The 17,979-nt window shown below is 40.1% G+C and overlaps 1 long non-coding RNA gene across 2 annotated transcripts in view; it reads right to left on the bottom strand.

Moving 5' to 3' along the window:
- LOC136879155 (uncharacterized) overlaps positions 1 to 17,979 on the bottom strand; it is an 85,491-nt gene that overhangs the window by 9,055 nt on the left and 58,457 nt on the right. The window contains exon 3 of one of the 2 annotated variants that reach the window (XR_011018657.1): positions 13,750 to 13,797. The exons of the other annotated variant lie outside the window; for it this stretch is intronic. This is a non-coding gene — a long non-coding RNA (uncharacterized lncRNA). Of the gene's footprint in view, positions 1 to 13,749; positions 13,798 to 17,979 lie in introns of those variants that run through there. 2 annotated transcript variants of the gene reach the window in all.

Genomic DNA, 17,979 nt, shown 5'->3' with positions numbered 1-17,979 from the left:
AGTGTATATTCAGGTTTCCGAATGAGTTTGACAAGCGAAGAAGTACGTAGTATACTCTAGATGGCTATTATGAGTAATTATTGGACAGGCGCACTTCAGTTCGGGTGATAGAAGGCAGTGGCCGTAGTTTGCACATGCTATTTATTTTGTTTTCGTTAGATCGTTAATAATTTCTGGTTAATTTACTCATAAATTCCCATTACATAGTGAGTGAACTATAGATTCACAATTTCTCCGATTTCTAGGCACAGCAGTGTTCAAAAAAGTAAAGGAGACGCAAATAAATAATATTCGGAAAGGAGGAATCAATGTTGAAGTTAGGAATAATAATAATAATAATAATAATAATAATAATAATAATAATAATAATAATAATAATAAAGTAGAAAAAAACGGACCGGCAACAACTGGTCACGAGAACGTAAAGAAGCCCACTCCGAAAGGATGAAGAAGTACTGGGCCGATCGAAAGAGGAAGAACCGTAAATGAATGATACTTAACGTGGTCCATAGTAGACCTATTCGAAAACAAGAATAATAATAATAATAATAATAATAATAATAGTGTTATTGGCTTTACGTCACACTAACTACTCTTACGGCTTTCAGAGACGCCGAGGTGCCGAAATTTAGTCCCGCAGGAGTTTCTATTTGGAAACAATGTCCAAAGACAACAATCGTTCCCTGCTTTTGAGGTTGCTGTGGTCTTAAATGATGGAAACAAAGCCAGGCTTAACATCTTGAAGCAGCTAGGATTTGAACCGGGCACTTTGCACAAAAGACACTAGGACAAATTGACGGGCTTCTTGTCATGAAAGCAGATGCTGCTATCCTGGCCAAATGGATAAGACAAAAGAAGACGGGCAACAAGCGAGGTGTAGAGGATCAGGAAGGAGAGAGTACAGTTATGGAGGCTTTTAGGCAGTGTAAGACTAAAGAGACTAACTTACAATCACGTTTTCTTGTTTTTCTAAGTTTTCCAATTTCCATAGTGTAAGTGCACTTGTCTTCTAAGCTTCTTACAGTACTGAAATGAAATTTGACACCCACTCTCTACACTATATAATGTGAAAATTAGTGGGATCCAGCTTTTGATAGGTTTATTGTTTCGAAACTGGGGTTGTACCAATTAACATTTTTTGTGCGAAAAATAAACAATAATTTTAGAAACCTCCAAAAAATCAGCTAATGAGAATATTAAGAAATTGTTCCAGCAGATGAAGGTTCAGATACTCTAAAATGTGTATGTGAAATTTTGAAAGTGATATCGCCATGGGTTTTAGAGAAAAAAAGATCTTCATTGGTATAATACAAAAATCTTTAGGTAAATTTGTTAAAGGATCAAAATATCACCAAAAAATTGCATAAATAATCACAAACAATGTTAATCTCATTATGAATGTGTGTGCTATTTTATACTGGTCTATCTTAAATATTGCAAAAGTTATGCCAATGTCAAAACACTGTTCTTCAGCCATCATGTCCCCTTCGAAGATGTGCAAAAAATTAATTTTCAGGGGAAGCATTTTTAAACAATACGAAATCACTGGCTGTCAACAAATATTGTCGAAGCATTCTGCGTTATACGAAACAGTTTTCTCTTTTTAATAATTTCTTGGGTTTGATTTTGTTTAATTTCAATAATTACTTATCTACTTCGGATCCTGCGTGAAACTGATTTGTCCAGTAATGAACTCGCAGGTAAACCAGTCAAGATCAAAGTGGTGTTCGTCACATTTGTGTTTTATTAGCAGTATTTAACAATTCTCATTAACAAAGGCAGCTGGAACCAACTAGAGGGACGAATATTCTGGACGACGTGCTGGTAAAACCAGATGAGCTCTATAGAGAAACCGAAGTAATAGTGATCACAAAGCTATTTTTGACGTAGTTAAAAATAAATGTGATAGAAAGGAAGGTTTTAAAAGTAGGACTATTTGGTTGTACCATACGGCTGATAAAAGAGGCATGTGGGAGTTTAAAAAGGTAACTATGATCCGTGGAAAATGTAGCAATTGTTGAGGAATGTAAAAATAGATTTAGAAATGGCTGTGTAAGTAAGGAGAAATTGAAGGAACTTGCTAGCAAATTGAATCTAGCAAAGAAGTCAGCTAAGGATAACAATATGGCAAGCTTAATTGGCAGTCATACAAATTTTAGTGAAAAATATACGGGTATATATGGGTACTTTAAGACAGAAACAGCTTCCAAGGAGGACATTCCAAGAATCATTAATGAACAAGGGGAGTGTGTATGAGGGAATCTTCAGAAGGCAGAAGTATTCAGTCAGAAGTATGTAAACATTGTTGGTTACAAGTAAGCTATAATATCCAGATAGAAGAGGTGACTAATACTAAAGAAGTATTAAAATTTACCTATGATAACGACATTTACAATAAGATACAAAAATATGAATACTAGAAAAGCAGCTGGAATTGAGATTTCGGGGATATACTAAAGAAAATGGGTTGGGATATAGTACCAAGTATTTATTAGATTGTTTGCATGAAGGAGCTATTCCAAATGAATGGAGAGTTGCTACAGTAGCCCCTGTGAATAACGGAAAGGGTGAAAGACAAAGCTGAAAATGACAGGCCAGTCAGTTTGACGTGCATTGCATGTAAGCTTTGGGAAAGCATTCTTTCTGATTATATTAAACATGTTTGAGAAATTTTCGATAGAAGGCAGTTCGGGGTTAGGAAAGGTTGTTCCACTGAAGCTCAACTTATAGGATTCCAGCAAGATATAGCAGATATCTTGAATTCAGGAGGTCAAATGGACTGTATTGCGATTGACCTATCTGAGGCATTTGATAGGGTAGATTATGGGAGACTACTGATAAAAATGAGTGCAATTGGACTAGACAAAAGGGTGACTGAATAGGTGGTTATATTTCTAGAAAACAGATCACACAGAATTAGAATAGGCGAAGCTTTATCTGACCCAGTAATAATTAAGAGGGGAATTCCTCAAGGCAGTATTATCGGAGCTTCGTTTTCTTTTATATTCTGTATATAAATGATATGAGTAAAGAAGTGGAATCAGAGATAAGGCTTTTTGCGGATGGTATTATTCTGTATAGAATAATAAATAGGTTACAGGATTGTGAGCAACTGCAAAATGACCTCGATAATGTTGTGAGATGGACGGTAAACAATGGTATAATCATAAACGGGGTTAAAAGCCAGGTTATGAGTTGCACAAGTAGGAAAAGTCCTCTCAGTTTTGATTACTGCGTTGATGGGGTGAAAGTTCCTTTTGGAGATCATTATAAGTACCTAGGTTTTAATATAAGGAAAGATCTTCATTGGGGTAATCACATAAATGGGATTGTAAATCAAGGGTACAGATCTCTGCACCTGCTTCTGAGGGTATTTAGGGGATATAGTAAGGATGTAAAGGAGAGGGCATATAAGTCTCTGGTAAGACCCCAAATAGAGTATGGTTCCAGTGTATGGGACCCTCACCAGGATTATTTGATTCAAGAATTGAAAAAAATTCTAAAAGCAGCTCGATTTGTTCTGGGTGATTTCCGGCAAAAGAGTAGTGTTAAGAAAAATGTTGCAAAGTTTAGGCTGGGGAGACTTGGAAGAAAGGAGACGAGTAGGAAATATTACAATATGAAGATACGGTTAGAATTCAAGAGGACAAATTGCGGCAAATATTCGTTTATAGGAACGGGAGTTAGCAATTGTAATAACATACCAAGGCAGATGTTCAATGAATTTCCAATTTCTTTGCAATCATTTAAGAGAAGGCTAGGAAAATAACAGATAGGGAATCAGCCACCTGGGCGCCTGCCCGAAATGCAGATCGGTAGTGATTGATTGATTGATTGATTGATTGATTGATTGATTGATTGACTGAGTGATTGACAACTAAGTAAATTCACCACCAAGAAGGCATTTAAAAGATAATAATGTCCACATCGACAGTAACAAAGCTTTCTCACTTCTCAATAACAAAGGTAGCTGTGTAAATTCACTACCATTACTGCCTTTACAAGATAATATCTACGTCCACAGTAACAAAGCCTTAACAATTCTCATTAACAAAGGCAGCTGCGTAAATTCACTACCAATAATACGTTTAGAAGATAATAATGTCCACGTCCACAGTAACAAAGCTATAACAATTCTCATTAACAAAGGCAGCTGTGTAAATTCACTGCCAATAATGCATTTATCCACGTACACAGCAACAAAGCTTTAACAATTCTCATCAACAAAGGCAGCTGTGTAAATTCACTAACAATAATGCATTTACAAGATAGTAATGTGCTCATGCAGAATAACAACGGAAAAACTACTACAGACAAGACAAAACTGACTTCTGTTGTTGAAGCCCCTTGTATTAACGATATTCAGTTATCAACTTTTATTGTTTTTACCAGGGCTGTTTTGTATTATTGAATCAACTAGAAGTAAAATAAATTTTGGCTATTTCTTGTTAGTGTCAAAGGATAGAGGGCAATGAACTCAGCAGGTTACCGCGAAAAAAACCCACCATGTCTCATTTTTTCTCCGGGACGCGTGAATTAAAGCAGAAAGAAGATCTCTCTGTGGATAAGTGGCCGAGTATTAGCTTCCGGATCCCAAGATTCTGAGTTCAAAACCAGCAGAGATAGTCGGACATTTTAAGGGTGGAAAAAAAGGTCCTTTCGGCACTCCTGTGTTGTACACGCATGCACAGAAACGGCGTCCCAACAAACAAACAAACAAACAAACAAACAAACAAACAAACAAACAAACAAACAAACAAACAACACTGCCCCACTCTAGTACTGAAAACGAGGAGAGGGAGAGAAGGGAGTGGGTTGAATATTGTGTTGAGTATTGCTATACACCCACCACTGTGTCCGTTTCAATGACAAAAGTCTTGTAGCGGGTTGTCTAACTGCAGCAATGCGTTCAGCGAGGTGAGGGACGCCATGCTTCACCATTTCTGTGCATGCGTGTACACGGAAAGACCGGCCACGCCCTCATGCTGAGAGCTCACAGTTGACTCACTAGCCCCTTGCAGAAAGTACCGAAGGAGTTTACGATAGGGCTGGTACGTAACGATATTATTATTATTATTATTATTATTATTATTATTATTATTATTATTATTATTATTATTAAGCTGTCTACCATTTTTCTTTATATGTCAAAGGTTCTTCAATCTGAGGTCTCCCGTTTGCTCTTCCACCAAGATGTTGCGGGGTTAAGAAAGATGTGTCTCAAGATTCCCCCTTAAATCCGCGTCTTTCTTCCTTCTGCACTTCTCTAAGCCAACGGAGATTTTCTATCCCTACAGGCTCATTCTCTTTGGATGTCCGTAAAAGTTGCCTAGTTGAACTTCCTCCTAGGACAATGATCACCAACAGCACAGAAATACTGACTGAAAATTACAACAACCAAAGAGGATTAAAATACGAATTCGCTAGAAAGCATTTTGTGTTTGCCTACAATTTTTACTGAATATTTCTCTCTGAATACTTAATATATGACCTGGTGTAAGCAACCACTGGCATAAATTTCACGAGCTCAGTGGTTCATAAGTATGCTCTTAGTCACAATTCACGTAACACAACCAGGCACTGAGAAAAAAATTAATATCTTAAGGTGCACTTTACTGTACCTCTTATTTGGACAGGTTAAGCAGCGGGACGAACAGTGTCTTCTACTGACCAATAGCATTAGTACCGTTTCCCCCAGGTACCATTAATAGAAATACGTCCGGGGCAGAGCACTAATTTCACTTAATTTTCGTCCCCCTCTGGAGTATCAGTTTACATGGGATGTCATGACAAATGGGCGGTTTAAACGCAGCATCGTCTGGCTCGCAGGGAGAAACTTAGTTCATTGTTCCTACCATTCTGGCCCTTGGCAAGAGAACCACTTGGAGACCACATTTTCCGTCATATAAACTACATTGTTACTTTGTTGTTACCGAATATAAACAGTGTTCAAGTTAGAAGGACAAAGTAGATCCGATGGGTGACGTGACAGCTTACGAATGTCAACTCACTCCAGCAAGAGGGAACAGATTTCAGGAATGAGTTCTTCTTTCAAACATTGCGAGGGAGTAGTCGAACAAAGCTAGTACAAGTCCTGGACATATTAACATATAGTCGCCTCATCCCCTCCAAAAAAAGACGGATGTTTGCTGTAGAAGAGACATGGCGCCTATTGGACAAAACATGAGAAAAAATGTCGTAGCCTGTTAACACCACAGTATTTGAATTCAAACAAAACTGCAGATGTTCTACAGTTCTTACAAGATTTCCGTCAACAGCCGTCTGTGCAATTTCTGCACGATCAAACACACTCGCAGCTTTGCAGTATTCACGAGCAATTAAAAGCCGGTTATGACGTCAGCATCTCACCCAGTCTGGCTTTCCTTCAATATTAGCGATTATAAATGTCGATGTCACCGACCTGTATTCGATATTATCCACCTGCAAGTTACAAATGGTCGATTGCTGAGCACCAACTCAATATCGAAGATATCGATTAAATCCTTTCAAAATGGAAACTTCGCGCATTAATTTCCGACTTGCTTAAAAAATTTGCTTACTACTGTCTCCATGCCAAACCTCGTGAACTTAAGACAGGTTTCAACCTGCGTCAATTGTAGAAGCAAATCGAATCTACCAGTTGACTTGCTACCTTTTCCATGTCAACGCCTCAATTCTTCTCTCAATGTTCTGTGTAAGTTCCGTATGCTGTTTTCCTTAAATCCTGTTCAATTTTTGCCAGTCTATTTCGATCATATTTTCGTTTTTATACCTTTTCGAAATCCACCCTGATATTCACTTAATCGCTTGTCAAGTGAATGATGATTATTGTTATTATTACTATCAATACTACTTCATGCGTTCGCTGGCCTGTTGGTTATGCCAGTCCAATTCTGAAAACTAATTAGCGAGGCAATAAAGAGGAGCATTCTTCCACCGTCTACCAATAACCAACACAGTTCATGAAGTTGGCGTTAAGAATTAATAAAACTACAAATCATTACAGTGATTAGTTATTAGGCTAGAATTATTATTTTACTAGCGAATAACTCGTGGTGCAAGGGATTGCGGCCAACTATCTCTAGCCAATAACCAAAATCCATCTCTATGATTCAACATCAGCATGTATCACAGATATGCACCACCGCAACGCCCACGCAGAAACTCTCACCTTCCCTTCCTGCGACGTGGCATTCCATAAATTTACTACCGCAATATGAAGGTAATTTTCATTCACTGCGTATATTAACCTAGAGAAAGGACAAGTAATACATAACTAAAAATTTCAAAAAAAATTAATTGAAGTCCGAGTCATTCCTAGTATTTTTCTGTTAAATTAAAAATATTACAAAATATACAGTATATTAGTACGCAATTGCTATGCGAATAGATCTTCAAAGTTTGACAGGTATTTTGCAATTTCAGAGAGTTAGTCAACCACAAGAAAATCTACTGGTTGCTGTTGTTCGGATCATCAGTCCATAGATTGGTTTGGGCTCTCCACGCCACCCAATCTTGTGCTAACCTTTTCATTTCTACCTAACTACTGCATCCTACACTAATCTACTACATCTACTCTAATACGTTTGTCATATTCATACCTTGATCTACCCCTATCATTCTTACCGCCTACATTTCCCTCAAAATCTAACTGAATAAGTTCCAGGTGTCTTTAGATGTCTCCTATCGTTCTATCTCTTCTTCTCGTCAATTTTTGCCAAACAGGTTTCCTTTTACCAATCTGATTCAGTACCTCTTCATTCGAGATTCGATTTACCCATCTCACCTTCAATATTCTTCTGTAACATAATATTTCAAGAACTTCTATTAATTTTCTTTCTGAGTCAGTTATTGTCAATGTTTCACTTCCATACCTGCATACAAATGAAAGTTTTCAAAAATATCCTTCTAATTCCTACAGTAGCCAACGGCCGTAGCCGTGTTGAAGCACCGGATCCCGAGAGATCTCCGAAGTTAAGCAACATTGGGTGTGGTTAAGTTTTGGATGGGTTGCCACGCGCTGTTGGTGGGGGTAAGGGAATGGAGGAACGGAAAGGAACTGGCCACACTACCGCACGTAAACTCCGGCTCAGGCAAGGCCGCACTAGATAGACAGGCCACAAGGCTCGGACCGTGACGTCACGCCAGTGGCTGGCGTTCAGCATGGTAGTATACGGCCCGCTCTCACTGTTTCCATGATATTATTAATTTATTGAACCTTAACGATATAACTGAACACGCCTTTAATTGTGGTTTTATTTAGGCTTGTGCACTACATCAGTTTTATGCGGTGGAAAACTAGCGGAACAGTTTATGTACATTTATTTACGTAAAATTAAGCTGACATCTGTCATTTGTAACGGAACACGGTTTCATGCAAAAGATTAAAACCCATAATACGTATAAAAATAGTTTTAATGTTACTATGTAAATACATGATAGCAATTCACAACAATAGTCTGGAACCTTTCTTAGAAATTAGGCTTCAACTTAAAACTTATTTAACAATTCTAAGGTTTCAGTTTATCAATTTTCCTTTTCTTCGCCGATTTATGGCTATCCTTACTTGAGGATTTCTTCTTCTTAGCAACGAGTTATGTCTTTGCTGGCGGGACCTAGTGACTGAGGTATGAGCGATGATAGTAATGCCATTCCTTACGCAGCCAGTCCCTGCTATGAATGGTGTAAAACTGTTGCTCACAGGGTCGGTTGGTGCATCCATTTCAGTGGGCTTGGCAGACTGATATGTAATAGCAACTTCTGGCTCGGTGAGGAAAGCAACGGGAATCTACCTCACTCCTCATTTCCCTAGTACGCCTCTTCAGTGATGCCTAGGCCATCTATGACAGCTCATGGCGGAACTGTTGAAGATCCAACCAGCCTTCGGGCTGATGACTAAACATACATACATACATACATACATAAAGCAACGAGTTTGTCTGCGATAACTTTTCTATAGTTATTCAATAATATATTACAAAAGATGTATATACATTTGTCAACGTAATCTTTAAAACTACTTCTACAATCACTGCATGTTTCAAACATGACGTTTTCTTTTTCCAGAACTTTGTTGACAAGCAAAATCAGAATGTTTCTTTGAAAATAACCATGCAAAAACCTCGATTCAAATTTATCTCTTATAAGTACACTAAATAATTTAAACTGTGTGATCAAAATGTTACTGTTAAAATAGACCCATAAGGTCTTTTAACAGAATCCTCCCTAATTACGAAACGTTCGTCGAAGTGTTTTATGCACACAAGTGAGCTTGCTGAAGGGACAAATTCTGTTCGATGGATGCCTAAGATCCACTTTTGTTTCCGAACCAAATCAGTAGGAAATTTAAACACTGAAATACTGGGCTCTTCTGAACTATAGTTGCTTCTACAACCAGGTACACAACACGACGTGGGCATAATTCACAATGTTCACACACGTTTAAGTCATTCAACACCATTGATAGCCTTACTGCTGCGAGATTCATATCAGCCTACAAGTCACTGGCGAAAAATGAAGCGGATGGCTCTTCGTGTGACGTAGCGCCGGAAGTGGAGGGGGAGCCTTATGGCCTGTATATCTAGTTGGCCTTGGCTCAGGCACACCTCTGCGGAGGTTCGGACCTGCCTTCGGGCAGAATACACCCTTACCTTTTAATTCCTACAGTGTCCGACTCGTTGGCTGAATGGTCAACGTACTGGCCTTCGGTACAGAGGATCTCGGGCTCGATTCCCGGCCGGGTCGGGGATTTTAATCTTTATTGGTTAATTCCAATGGCTCGGGGACAGGGTGTTTGTGCTGTCCCCAACATCCCTGCAACTCACACGTAACACTATCCTCCACCACAATAACACGCAGTTACCTACACATGGCACATGCAACCCACCCTTATCGGAGGGTCTGCCTTACAAGGGCTGCACCCAGATAGAAATAGCCACACGAAATTATTTTTATTATTCGTGCAGTATATTCGCAAGTGAGCACATTTCTGTTCTTAAGAAATGTCTTTGCTGCCTGTGCTAGCCTGCATTTTATGTCGTCCTTACTTCCGTCATCGTTAGTTATTCTACCACCCAAGTAACAACATTCATCTACTTAACTTCCTTTAAGACTTCGTTTCCTAATATAATATTTCCTGCACCACCTGACTTCGTTCGACTGCACTCCATTACTTTTGTCTTCCATTAATTTCTTTACATCTTGTACTCCTCCTCCAAGCTGCGTTCATACCATTCGGCAATTTCTCCAGATCTTCTGCTACCTTTTCCATATTGTTGGCATGAGCGCTTACTACCTTCTCCATTTAAAAAAAAGGAAATTTCGATTTTCATTTTTCTTTTTTGACTTACAATTTTTCCAATGTCAACGCCTCAATTCCTCTCAGAATTTTTGCTTTCTCCTTGGATTGTGATTCCCTTTCCAAAGTCCTCATTCTTTTTCCTTTACAGCCTGTTCCACATAAATACTGGAATGGAGAGGAGACAAACTCTAACCTTGTCTCATGCCTTCCTGGATTGCTGCTGCTTTTTCATAGCCCTCGATTCTTAGCACTGTACGACTATTTTTGTACAGATTGCAGATAATCCTTCGTTCTCGGTATCTGATTCCGATCAACTTCAGAATCTCAAATAGCTTGGTCTAATCAACGTTACCGAAAGCCTTTTCTACATCTACGTATACTATGTAGGTGGGCTTGTCCTTCTGAATTCGAACCTCCAAGATCAGGCGTTACAGTCAGTACTGCTTCACGTGACGACCGTAGATTTATGAAACGTGGATGATATCTCTGAAAGTTTCAGATTCCAGCGAGGAGGTAGTCTGTCGAGCAGTTAATCACGTGGAAACTTCTGTCGTACTAAGGCGGAACCCAATTTGTCAAAATAAAAATCTGTTTTAATGCTAGTATGGTAGATTTTGCGACGAAGAATATGATTATCAATCTCAGTATTATACTGGTGACCGTAGGATACGCTGCTCCCAAAATAAAGATTTCGAAATGTTAATAAGCTGTCGGGCTTTTACGCGTCATAAAACAAGGTGAAATAATTTAAGTTTTGCAGAGAAATTTGCACCGCGTCTTCGGAAGAAAATATCACGAGCGACACTACTCTAATGAAGGTTTGATTTTAAGAATGCTTTATACCGTTGGTCAAGGAGCTGGCTAGAGCCGTGGCCGACTGGATCCCTCGCTGCGCTCCTAGCTAGAGCGACGCATCAAGTCGGCCGTGGTCAATAGTAAGTGGTACTCTCGTTCGTCACTAGATACCTCATTGGGCTGACCCAAAGCCTACTAGATACTAGATTGGCAGACCGTGGCCTTCGAGCGAGAGGGAACGACACCATCTTAGATCCAATTTGCTCGTGAAAGCGTCGTTCTAAAGATTTCGATACGTTCGGTATATAGAATGGAGGCTCGCAAAGTTATAAAAGCGCCTTGTGAGAAATAAATTTGTTTGACATGTCGGGTTCTGCCTGAGTACCACAGACATAACCCTCGCGAAACATATGAAAGCAGCCTATTTCGGTCACACCTTCAGAAGTGACACATTCGGCCTAAAGGTGGCCATACACGAGCGGGATTTCTTCAAGGTTCGGCCTGAACAGTCCAAGCCTTAAGGAATTTCCCAACTTGTGTGGCGACATCCTTGCGGCCATGGTGGGTAGGGAGGGGCCAAAAAATCCCGAACAAAAATCAATTATTTTTCTAACTTGAGGCCGGAGCTTTCCAGTCTCTTGCTGCGTGTATGTAGCCAAGAATCTCAATGTTGCAATGAATCTTTCATGGGGAAGAATGGCTTGCCGTATAACCGTATGTTCTTTAGCGATAAAAGGGGTGACCAATGAAATAAGATGTAAATATGTATCGTGGTCCATCCTCAAGGGGCTGCCTGGCCGAGGCGGTAAAGGCGTGGTCGGTTCGCCCGACAGGTCGTGAGTTCGAATCCCCGTCAAGAAGTCGTCAATTTTAAGAAACGAGATTTCCACTTCCGGAGGTGCATATGGCCCTGAGGTTCACTCAGCCTACACCAAAAATGAGTACCAGGTTAATTCCTGGGGGCAAAGGCGGCCGGGCGTAGAGCTAACCACTCTACCCCATCACGTGCCGTGGTTAACAGTGGTGGAACCCTTTACCTTCCACTCCTCCAAGGGCCTGTACGGAGGTAACTTTGTCTTTTTTGTCTTTGGTCCATCCTCAAGTACTTGTGGAAATATTTCAGGAAGACCTCCACTTCAGTAATTAGGTTATTGAGGGAAAACATGTTTCACTTCAAAAGCCACTCCAATGCAATCACACAGCCAACAACCGGTAGAATATCATCATTGAAGCCGTTATGAAAAATGGCCAAACCACAACAACCAGCTAGCACAGAACTGGTGTGTTGACTTGGAAATGAACCTGGAGAAAATCCCCAAGGCCTTTTCCTTTAGGAACATCCTCTCCGTGTGTGGGCGAGGATTCGGTACAGGAAACCCACAAGGATATGCCGGAGGCTTTTTCCTTGAGGATTACGTGTATGTAGGTGTATGGTCACCTTTATACATATGATCCTGGGCGCGGAACGTCAGACAGCGATTCCACATCCAAGATAGGCAACTCTACCGCTAGAAACACAATTTATTAAGGTTGCCAAGCTTTGGACAGAAGGCGCATCTAAAGAAGAAGAAGAATTCACAACAAAAACGTTCGTCGTCTTGAGGGGACTCATGAATAAAATGTAGCGAATTTTGACCAAAAAAATTGGAATTTTCAATATTAATCTTAAAAATCTGTCAATTCTTCCTCTCTGAAGTTCCGTTATCAGTTTTGCCTTAACACCATTTTCAAATGTCTAAATGCCGGATTTAAAGGGTCGTGGCACGGCGTATATAGAGCAAGCCCACGCCCCTTTCTCACGCACTGACAGACATTATTGACTTCTAAGATTTTTCGTACTATAATAATTCCGCTGAAATATACTTACCTTGTAGTAGGCCTACGTTGTGAAGAGGAGAAAGAAGTCTGAGGGAGTAATTTACAGTCCAGAACAGTTTTAAAGCAAGTATGTTTCTTAAAACGTTCAATTCCATTTTTCTAGCTAAAAATATTTTCAGCTCTTTCCCATGTATAAAATGCACCTTGGGACAAAGGTTCAATCTCAGATTCACCTGAAATTTTCAGATAATGTTTCATTATGCACAGGAACTGATAGTAGTTCTAATTTTATAATCAGTGGAATATTATCTTCATATCTGTGCTCTTAAAATACTATGGTCGTCTGAAGTCACTGGATGAGGGGTAAACATGGCTGTCGCGCATGCTCCTAACTCAAGTCTCAAGGCTGACAATAAATACCTGTTCCGTCCGCGATTACTCTTGCGAAATGAGGAGCTATTCTGAAGCTTCAAAGTGTTTTGTTTAGACATTTACTACATTTATAAGTACTCCATATGAACAAGTTAATAGTAAACATGCATCTGTTTCAGGGAGTTCCCACTATCTGTTACACGAGAAATGTTTGTAGCTTGGAGTGTAGTATCTGTTACTCGTTCCGTGTCCGACTCGTTGGCTGAATGGTCAGCGTACTGGCCTTCGGTTCAGAGGGCCCCGGGTTCGATTCCCGGCCGGGTCTGCGATTTCAACCTTAATTGGTTAATTCCAATGGCCCGGGGGCTGGGCGTTTATGCTGTCCCCAACATCCCAGCAACTCACACACCACACATAACATTATCCTCCACCACAATAACACGCAGTTACCTACATATGGCAGAGGCCGTCCGCCCTCATCGGAGGATCTGCCTTACAAGGGCTGCACTCAGCTAGAAATAGAAACACGAAATTAAAAATTATTAACTCGTGCCGTATCTACAAGCTGCTTCTCGTCAGACGCAGAAAGTAGCACGAAACTAGAGTTTTGCTCATTGTATGCATAATGAAAAATTGAAAAAGTTGCAATAGTTTTTACCTGATTGCAAAACCCAGATCTGTTATTAAGTACTGTAGATGAGTATTCTTGACAAGTCTGCCAAATTATAGCCCCAAAATAATGAAAACTGTATCGCAACAAGCCTTTTCTATGCAAGATATCAAAATAAATATTTTTTAATACCACTGCAACAAATTAACAAATCAACTCCAAATTTTGTGTGGTGCATGTCCGAGGACATGTTCGGCTCGCCAAGATGCAAGTCTTTTGATTTGACTCCCGTAGGCAACCTGCGCGTCGTGATGAGGATGAAATGATGATGAAGACGGTACATACACCCAGCCCCCGTGAAAGCGAAATTAATCAATGATGGTTAAAATTCCCTACCCTGCCGGGAATCGAACCCGGGACCTCTGTGACCAAAGGCTAGCACGCTAACTATTTAGTCATGGGGCCGGACATGCTTTTAAAAATGGTTGCGATAAGTGGTAAATTGTCGAAGTTCAAAATTTCAGTCATGACTTCCCTTAATAAGAGTATATTCGTCGTGAAAAGAAAAAAAAAAAAATCTCGAGCACGATTCAATTTAAAGCTCCGTATAAGATCTCATCAGAGTTCTGATGTCAAGCAGCTTGTAGAAGCTTCTCGGTGCACACCTTTAACTGAACAATATTACGTGCTAGCCGAGTGAACTTCTGCTCGACATCTTCAACAAACCTGGAGGACATAAAATGTCTCGTGTATTTCCCAAGAAGCTCGTGCAGCGTCTACACTATTATGCAGAGCGCTGTCTCCGGGGCATAACTCAGAGGCGCAATAAACTAATTCTAGACGTCAACTACAAGCGGGTTTATACCAGTTTAGTAGTAAACACAATAACGTGACATGAATTGTCCTGTTATAAAAAGTGATCACAGAAAATGTTATACGTGTTAATTGGTCCATTATACGGTAAAGTTTGTGCTAAATGCTTTCTTTCAGTTTACAAGATGGCAGTCGCAGAAACATCTTCCTAGCTTGCTCACGTTCCACAAGACAAAAGCTGATATGTGAATACCTACTTGTATGGTGCCTCACAGATACACCAAAGTCGCATGGCGATGACAGGATAGGAAAGAGCTAGGACTGGGAAGGAACCTACCGTGGGCTAGCGTGAAAATGGCAAACCAGCTACATCACCCAAACCTCAAAGCAAACTTGCTCGCTGGTAGCTAATTGAAGACTAGCTATAAGTATGAGTTTACCTGCTTTTTGAATTCCCGTAGATCTACCTTCCCACAGTGAGAGAAAAATCCTACTGGGTAAAAATACACTACTTTGGTTCTTCTTCTCCGTTACCAAATTTTCAGTTCCACTGTCGGCAGCCCTGAAAATAGTTTTCCGTGGTTTCCCATTTTCACACCAGGCAAATGCTGGGGCTGTACCTTAATTAAGGCCACGGCCGTTTCCTTCCCACTCCTAGCCCTTTCCTGTCCCATTGTCGCCATAAGACCTATATGTGTCGGCGCGACGTAAAACAAATATCAAAAAAAAAAAAAAAAAAAAAATTCAGTTTGTAGGGAGCTTGGAAGTGTCTCATTAATTTATATTTATTTTCGAGTTTAAATTTACTCTTGGACTTACATTTATTCGTTAGCATATCGAAAACTTCCTTCAACACTTTCTCGGGGTTTAATGTTTAAACTCCACTTTTAAGCTCACTGAAGTGTACAACTAGATCAGGGGTTTCCAAACAGCGGTCCACAAAAGCTTTTTGAAAAATATAAATATTTTAGGAAATCTAAAAAATTACGACAGATATTTCATAGCTCGTTCGAAAAACGTAAGTACTAATTTATTCTTTGATATTATTTCCTGTGTTATCTCTTCACTTGATCTGAAGACAGTATATTTGACTGAATTTTTAAATTAAAAATCTAAACAATACAGGGATAATGTAATCAATGTAATCACTGCCGAATTCGATTCGATGACACGAAAAATGCAAGACTTGGTGAGCAAACAACGGGAAGAAGGAATCGAGGTGAGAGAAGAAATTGAAGGACTAAGACAGTTTTCGAGGTGAAATAATGTTGAGGTCGACGGCATTCCAGAAGTGAAAAAAGAAGATAGGCCTGTATACGTCATCACAGCTTTGAGCAAAGCAATGGACATAACATTAGAGAAGCGTCGCGCTGATGTCGCGCGTAGGCTACAGACTCGCAATTACGAGATGCCGCGCCCTACACCGGTTAAGTTCGCCAACAGATGGAAGAAAGAATGAGGTTCTTCAAAGAAAGAAAACTTTGAAACACCTGGCATCCAAAGATCTTCATATAGAAGCCGAAAGTTCGCCAACAGATGGAAGAAAAAATGAGGTTCTTCAAAGAAAAAAAAACTTTGAAAGACCTGGCAACCAAAGCTCTTCATATAGAAGCTGTAAGTCGCAAGATTTATATCAATGAACATTTAACACAAAGGAATGTTAATAAAGAAGGCCAAAAAACTCCGGCCTAAGTTCGTCTGGACAAGAAAATGTAAAATCTTTGTTCATGAGTCAAACGATGTGGAAATCTTTACAGTTAGTTTACATCATTAGGCTCACAACCAAGTAATTAAACTAAGTTTGTCTTTGTAGAGAGAATACTTATTATAGCAATAGATAATTGTGACGGTCCATCTTTCGATGTTGAAGAATTAGCTTACGACTATCCAAAGAAAATCAACAGCAATAACAACTCTTAAAGGCAGATGTTAACGCTCTTTGTTTAAACTTGCGAAGTATAAGAAATAACGTAGAAGACCTCGAAGTACTAGTATCTGAGCTTGGCAATTCAGATGTGTTGGCAATGACAGAATCATGACTAAAATCCTCTGAGAATAAGTTTTATGAAGTGGATGATTTCAGAGCATACCATTCTCACCGGCCAAGTAAAATCGGTGGGTAGTATATCCTTATATGTAAATAGTCGATGGGTCTCGAAATATGTCAGTACAGTAGAGAATTCTGATCATAATATACGGCCTACTAGTCGTTCAGGTTAGAAATTCTCCATTTTCTTCTTCTGGTTAACCTCCATGGTTGGTTTGTCCCTCGGATTCAACGAAGGATCCACCTCTACCGCCTCAAGAGCAGTGTCCTAGAACGGGAGGCTAAGGGTCGGGGGATACAACTAGGCAGAAAGACCAGTACATAGCCCGGGGGGGGGGGGAGGACCTCACCTGCTATACTGAACAGGGGCCTTCTGGGGTGGGGGAAAGACTGGAAGGGATATACAAGGAAGAGGGAAGGAAGCGGCCGTGGCCTTAAGTTAGGTACCATCGCGGCATTTGCCTGGAGGTGAAGTGGGTTAGCACGGAAAATCACTTTGAGGATGGCTGACGTGGAATCGAACCCACCGCTACTCAGAGAAAATGAGCCCTGTCACTATTGTAACGGCCGCAGGGGTTTGAGGGTTTCGTAGACTTTTTTTCCATTATTAACTTTGTTATTCTCTACGACTGACCACGATGTATTCACGACAGCTAACCTCCCACTGAGCGCGCGCGTCTACACAGCGCCATCTTAACAGCATGCGTGTGACGTCACATATTTACCACAAATTTTTCCTTAGTTTGAAGCGCTATTTCATGAAAACTGATGACGATGAAAGTTGTTTAAAGAGGCCTAACATCTAGGTCATCGGCCCCTAATCGTACGAAATTTAATGACAATTTAAAAGTTCAAAATCATCCACTGACCAGAAGAAATAAAATGTGATGAATAATGAATGGATGGATATGAATTTAAAACCATCAGTGCATCCGACCCAGAAACTACCATAAACAATAGTATTACTGCTCAAGGGACCGCTTCTAAAAAACAATCCTAACATAAACTCACGGTGTTCCACACATTATGGTCCTACTCACAAGTATTGTACGTCGTACAGCTAACGCAGACCTATGGTGTTTCTCACATAATGGCGCCACTCACAGGCAACGCAAACCTATGGTGCACCTCACATAGTCACAGGGACTCGTACTATCCCGTGATATTCCTCACATAGTGGGTACTAATCACAGGCAACGCAGACCAACAGTGTCGCTCATATAG

Source organism: Anabrus simplex, chromosome 8 (assembly GCF_040414725.1).
Source record: "Anabrus simplex isolate iqAnaSimp1 chromosome 8, ASM4041472v1, whole genome shotgun sequence".
NCBI lineage: Eukaryota > Metazoa > Arthropoda > Insecta > Orthoptera > Tettigoniidae > Anabrus > Anabrus simplex.
The sequence above is the reverse complement of the archived record's forward strand: the minus strand, read 5'-3'. Positions and strand labels throughout refer to the sequence as shown.